The sequence below is a fragment of the Manacus candei genome, unplaced genomic scaffold (assembly GCF_025592945.1).
Source record: "Manacus candei isolate 608988 ecotype Guabito, Panama unplaced genomic scaffold, ASM2559294v1 h1tg000086l, whole genome shotgun sequence".
NCBI classification, from domain to species: Eukaryota; Metazoa; Chordata; class Aves; order Passeriformes; family Pipridae; genus Manacus; species Manacus candei.
In genome coordinates, this window is record NW_026138134.1 from 4,141,866 (window position 1) to 4,149,012 (window position 7,147).

Here is a 7,147-nt window from a genome sequence, read left to right on the forward strand (position 1 = left end):
TAATGGGCATGTGGGTTTCAGGTCAGATAGGTTCTAATTATTCCCTCGTAGTGTTTGCTCACAAGTAGGGAACAGGTGTATTATTCATCTTGCTGGAAGCGAAGAGTTTCCTTCCGAGACTTTCCAGCTCCAGGCTGCCCTCAGGATTCCGGCTGTCCCGGTGGAGGGGCAAAGGGAGGCTCTGCACGTTTTGTCTTGCCTGTTCAGGTGACCCCTAAGGTCCCTCAGAGTCAAATCCCTGCCCCATTTAGGTACTAACAGGGATTTATGGAGTGGTGCTCTCTCAAGCTTCTTGGCTTGGACTTCACTCTCAATTCTAGCCCTGCATTTGTTGTGTTTTTAACCTTCATGCTCAGCTGGAAAAAGCGCTTCCTGGTGCATTTTCAGCAGGAGCACTCACCTGAACAGTTTGTTTACTTTGTTTATCTTGCACCAATTACCAGCTTCCAGACAGGAGTGAGAATGAGATTTATGACACTTCGGATTCCTGGCTTGGCTCATCACTTCCAAGTAAAGTTAAAACAACTTCTTCGCCTCTGAAATTTAACTGGTGAAAAACTAAGTGAGATGTGGCCAAAGGTTTTCCACAGTTCGGCATCATTTGGGGGGGAACTGTCTGTCTGACAGAACCAGTCCTGCTGACCAGCACAGCATCTCAGCAGTTGGTCTCTGACGTTATAGGATCCGTAAACTCCAAATTGGATCATTTGAGGTGCCACCAGCAAATGACTCAAGCTGTGGTGAGAGACGTGACGCGGTAGCGGAGATAAGTGAGGTTGAATTTATCAAGCCGTAGATAAAAGCTGCTTCAACAGCAGCATGAATAATTTATGTTCAAATCACCGACAGGCTTCCAGGGAACTGGAGTTTCCTACCTCCTTGAGCCGTTTCCACCTCTCAGTTTATGTGTGTTGGTCCTTTTCCATGGCACTCTGGGATCCTGGGACGTTTCGCAAGGCGCGGAAGTGCCGCTGGAAAGGTTTCGTGTTCGGTTTCTGCTGCTCGGTGTGTTGAGAACTGGGCTGTGTCCTGGGGCTGGAATATAAACCTTTTCATAGGTGTGTAAGTGCTGCAGGTTTCACAATGTGTGCAGGAGCAGGGATAGAATGACTGCCTCCAGTGAATCTGTGCTTGTTCTGGAAAACACACCGGAGCAGGACGATGGAGAGGTACAGTGAGGATATTTGGCTTTGCTGAGGCTGGAAATAGGGGGGATGTGAGAAAGGAAATGGACTTGGAAGTAGGGAAATGCCTTCCAGGAATGGGGTTGCACCACATCAGATCTGTGGCTAAAACCAGTGGGCTGCAAAACATGAAAACAGGGCCAGCAAACTTCACCCTGTCCATGCAGAGGTTTTAACTGGGAACTGAGATTTCTAGTCCAGTGGTGGGTGGGAAACAAGAACGTGTATCCTGCTATTCATGGAACCCATAAAGACAGCCACCCTGCACTTTTTAGTAATGGTTTGTGATTCAGGAAGTTATCTGGGTCATTTGGGCAGCTTTTGTGTTCGTCTTCTATAAATCCTGCCGACTTTTGCCCGGGGACCAATGTTAGAAATGCAAATTGGAAGATTTTTGGCAACAAAATGCCTCATAACCCTGCTCTGCGTGGAATATTTGCACTGCCACATCTGTCTGCTGAAGGATGTGTTTTATAGCAAAGGAATTGGACTGGGAAATCTCCACAGCTTAGAATTTACAGAGCATTCAGCTGGGTTTGCTGCTGACAAATGATGTGTGTTGAGCTGCCAAGTTCAAAGGGCAGAGTTGGTGGTTAAAAAGCTCTGTGCCCAAAATGTCATTAATTTTGTCCACTGAAGGGCTTGTTTTCCTGTGAGATGAGAAGGATGAGAAGCACTGTAAAAAGTCCAATCTCCTGTTCTCTGTGAACAAACAAACCAGGGTTGGATCATCCTTGTTACCAGGAGTCACTTGCCACTGATCACCTTGTGTTTTGTCACTTGGCCCTGATGGAAAGTCTCAGAAACAGAACCCGGGTGTGAATTCAGGCTGCAGTTCTGGACAAGGGTTTGTGCACCACCAAATCCTGCCAGGGAAGTGCTTGTGCCTTGCTTTGGCAAGACATGGCTTGTGTGGAGAGGAATATCCCTGGGCCTGTGCCAGAGGGCTGCAACCATCACGTGTGTCTCTGGTGTGTCACAACAGCCCCAGCTGGGCCCTGGTTAGGAGGTAAAATGAATTAGGATTTCTAAAGATCAACCTTGAAGTAGCTAAATATTTCTAAACATCAGTCTAGAAAAACGATGTGTCCCTTCTCAATTATTGTGTCTCACGTTTCTTCCCCACAATCATGACGTGCTTTGATCATATTCTAAGTTCTTCTGTCTACATGCAAGCTCAGGAAAAAAGGCAGCCAGGAGAATGCTTTGCTGTTATTTAACACAGGGACACCACACTTCTCGTGTGGGAAGGCTGCAGGTTGCTGATCCCAGCGCTCAGATTGTCAGATACCCCCAGGCTTTGAGGTAAAAGTGTAAATCTTTGTGAAGGGTTTTGGAGCGAGAAGGAGATGCTGCTGCCTGATGAACTTTGCTTTGCTATTTATGTGCCTCCTCTCCTGTGTGAAGCAGAACGAGCTCAGCTGGGGCAGCAGAGAGCTTGGGAAGCCCTAAAGCCGCAGAGGGGATGGTAAATGGACACTTAAAATTGCTTAAATTCGCTTAAAATTGCTTAAATTCGCCTTTCCCGGCGCGGTGCGGGTGGGCTGCAGCTGCGGGAGGTGCCGGCAGAGGGCGCACGGGCTCAGCCATTCCCTCCCCAATTCCCGGCTTTTAAACCCGAAAAATTCCTTAAATTCTGCGAGAATTGAGTGTGTGTCCGCCTTGGTGTCCCGGCACAAGCCTGCCGCCTCCCCTGGTCCACAAGGAGGACGTGGGCCTGGGCACCAAGCTGATCAGAGGGATGGAACATCTGTCAGATGGGGAAAGTCTGGGAGAACTGGGATTGTTCAGCCTGGAAAAGAGAAGCTTTGGGGTGACCTAATTGTGCCCTTCCAGTGCCTGCAGGGAGCCTGCAGGAAAGAGGGGGAGAGACTATTTACAAGGGCCTGGAGTGACAGGACACAGGGAATGGCTTCAGAGTGCCAGAGGGCAGGGTTAGATGGGATTTTGGGAAGGAATTCTTCGCTGCCCCGTCCCTGGAAGTGTCCAAGGCCAGGTTGGAGGGGGCTTGGAGCAACCTGGGCTAGTGGGAGGTGTCCCTGGGACACCCTAGTGGGAGTGGATGAGCTTTAAGGTCCCTCCCAACCCAAACCATTCTGGGATTCTGAGACTCTGTAGAAAAACGTGGGGTTTTTGTTTGGGGTTTGTTTTTTTTCCTTCTTCAAGGCCAAAGGTAAAACAGAACCTGAGCTTCAGGTGAGGGTTTTGCAGTGCTGAAATCACCTTTGAAAGGTGGGATGGGGCTGCAGGTGAGCTGGGCACACACTGGCACATGGGAGCTGTGTGGTTTCCTAGTCCTTTAAACACCCTTTAAAGGCAGGCTTTGCTCCTGTCTCCAGGATCAGGCAAGTCAAAGGGGCTGGGAATGTGTTCTGGGTCCATCTATTGAGAAGTTTGTGTCCTGGGAATGTGTTCTGGGTCCATCCATTGAGAAGTTTGTATTCTGGGAATGTGTTCTGGGTCCATCCATTGAGAATTCTGGAGGATTTCTTGTTTTCTTACTCAGCAAGAGGAGAAAATCCCCTTTCAGCAGAAGGAAAAGATGGTGCTACATCTTATCTTTTCCCCCTCCTTAGTTTAACCCAAAGACGTTAAACTGTGATTCACAGGCCACAAGTGATGAACCAAGCACCTGTATAAAGCTCTCAGGGGCCAAATTAAAGCAGCTTAAGTGGTATTTGGACACTGGTAATTTAGGCACTGGTTGTAAACCACTCCTTGTCTGAGCATTCACCTCCTGGGATCAGGGAATGGCACGTTCTGTTCTATGTGGGGCTGGACAGAGTCCATGGAAAGCTGAATTTCTGTGCTTTTTTTCCTCCCAGTTTTCCTTTCTTGTTAATCAAAGATGAGCAGGGAATGCTGAGGAGCAATGGGCTTCACTCCCAGATTTTAGGATGGCATTTTGAGGGAGGAACAGCATTATAAATGCCATACTGACCCTGTGTCCCTGCAGACCTGGCACAGCCACCACAGCTGCAGGTTGTTTCAGGGCAAGTTTCTGATTTTACAAAAGGATTTGGGCTTCCCTTGGCCTTTTGAAGCTGATACACTGCTGAAGTGGATTAAATATATGATTTCATATATGTATTTCGATATATCCTTTATTTCTTCACATCATTTGAAGAACAGCTGTCTGTGAGGAGGAAAACAAGCCACAAGCAAGTCACAGCTTCCAGAACTATCTCACTCTTCTGAATATTTTATTTTACTGCTTCCTAGTGCTACTAATATGAACCATTCCTGAATCCATAGTGGTGTAAAAACAGTAAGGAAAATTAATCTTTCTCTCAGCAGCGTCCTGGGGCTCTGCAAAGGTACCAGTCATGGACTGGAAGTTGGTGCAGAAACACAGAGTAACTTTCTTCTTTAAACATGGTTATATTGCCAACATTTCATTTGCAATCATAAATGATTTATGGGGGGGTTGTAAATTCTAGTCTTCCTTTCAAACAGCTGCTGTCTTGATGCCTTGATCATTCTGAGGAGAAAAAAAAAAAAAAAAAGACATTTTTCCTTTTAAAATATTATGTGATGTGCTGGTTTGGTGCAGCAGGAACTTTGCAGATCCAACCTGTGGTTTGCAGTCAGGGTCTGCTCCTCTGGAACACACCCAACCTCCTTCCTGACAGACATCCCAGCCTGGAGAGAGGCAGGAGAACTCTTTGGGGTGGAGACAGGAGGAAATGGGATGATTCCAAGAGGGATTTGAGTCTGGGCTGGAGCTGGATGGGTGGGAAGAGAAAATGGAGAGTGATGAGAGGTGTGTTCACCCCAGAGCACCTCTGCAGACACAGGGGAGGGAGCAGCCAGGCTGTAAAACACCTGCCATGTGTGTCATGCTTGGAGCAATCCCAGCATCACAGAATCCCAGCACGGTTTGGGTTGGAAGGGACCTTAAAACTCATCCAGTTCCACCCCCTGCAGTGGGCAGGGCCACCTTCCACAGGCTGCTCCAAGCCCCTGCACCTCTCCAGAAACAGCATCCCGTGGTTTCCACGCCCAGGTGTGCGTCCATTATTCCTCAAAAGTCACGTTGAGTGGGCAACAATTGATTCCTAAATTCACTTGGAACCAAAGCAAGCGTTATTTGGCAGGGGTTTGCTTAGCAAATTTGGGTTCTGTGGCTTTTTGTTAGTTTTTTTATTTTTTTTCTTTCAGGATGAAAAGCAGGTCACTGCACTGCTGTGGCTGCACAAGTGATGGCCAACTGGCAGAGCAGGACTGGTGTTGACTGGCAGGACAACTCTCCTTGGAAGGTGGCTGAGGTGCCACAGCCAGATGTGGTGACCTCCACTGGAAGGTGATTAAGACATGTTTAAAAATCACTGCTTTTACATTCCCAGAAAAGTAGGTGGGTTCTGAAGAGCTGCTCCCAGAGCAGCCACAGGGGAAGGAATCTAGTGAAGCATTTAAGAAGGCTCTGTCCCCCTCTTCTTACTTTATTTTTTCTTTCATTTCCATTCAATATCAACACATATCCATATCAATGGAATTTTGTTGGCTTATTTAAAAGATGAGGAGGGAGGAAGAGAATTCTCTACTCAACTCCTCATACCTGCTGAGATGTTTCAGGCAATCTCTATCTTATTTTTCCATTTGTATTTCCTTCTGAAATTCTATCCCTTAGAAATCCTGTCCTCTGCCATCACCAGCATGATGGTCACATTTTTGCCCTTGAGTAAAATTCAGAGAAGGGCTTCTGGGGTCAGAGAAAACACCTTGAAATAGTTGAAGGTGTTACACAACTGGGATGTTTGAGCTGTGATGTGAAGCTGCAAACAGCATTTTACCTGTGGAATTCGAAGGTCACGTGGGTTTGGCTGCACAGCTTGGAGCTGTGTGAGATCTTCCCTGCACTTGGCCTTGCACAGAAAATACTTGGGGTCAAGAAAAACTTGTTTCATATTTGTCAAAGCCACGCGAAGGGGCTTGGCAGTGTCTCCATTCCCACCACCAGTGCCTCTGCCTTGGTCCCAGAGCATCCTTTGGATGTGGATCCCAGTGCCTCACTCAGAGCCCCCAGTCTGGAGTGGGGCAGGAATGGTTTGAGAGGGAAAACACGGTGGTGGATGAAGTAATGAAGGGCCAGTGCTGATGCTGGGCCTTGGCATGAGGAACACGGGGAATTCAAGGTGCCAATTCCCTCCTGTGTCTGACAGACCAGGCATTTTGGCTGTGCACTGTAGTGGGAGCTGCTTCTGCTTCTGCCATGGCACAGAAATCAGGGTGAAACAACTCCCCTGGCACTCAGGAAGCTGTACATGCTGCAGGTCTGCACACACGGACTCAAAGGGACTCACATTGGCATTCCTTGGAATGACATTCCCTTTGCATGCCACTTCCCCTCCAGTGCCTTGGAACATGGCAAAAGTGCCACAGCCAGATGTTCACTGGCTTTTTAAAGAGAGGAAGGAGCCTCTGCTCCCTCATCAGAGCCTCCCACCTCTGCCAGCCCTTCCCTGCGTGTCCCCAGCCGTGGGCAGTGTCACCTCCCACCTCCAGTCCTGGGGCAGTTCATGCTGCAGGAAAACCCAACCCCACCTTTCACCCACCTTCCCCTTGGGAAAATGCCCCTGACTTTGATTTACAGTGGGTATTGTTCAAGTGCTGCTGAGAACCAGTCCAACCACCCGCTTAATTTATTGGAATAAAGGCAGTTAAGTAAGAGATGTAGAAAGTTACAGGCTTGGGGCTTGGCTGGCAGGGAACCCACTGGTTTTCAGTCTGTCTCACTTGGGAAGCGGCTCAGGATAGTGTGGATAATGTCTTGTAAAGCTCTTTCTATCCACAAAGAATGCAAAGTTTTGTTAGACTTGAGTGCACTCAACTGCAAGACGTCCTTCAGTGTTTTGTAGCTCTGTGTTGGTGGAGAATTATTGTACTGAACAGCTCTGAAACGTTATTTTAAGCAGAAAATGTTGGCTGAGTTTAGATTTTTTCCTTCAGCTCTTTTATTTTTT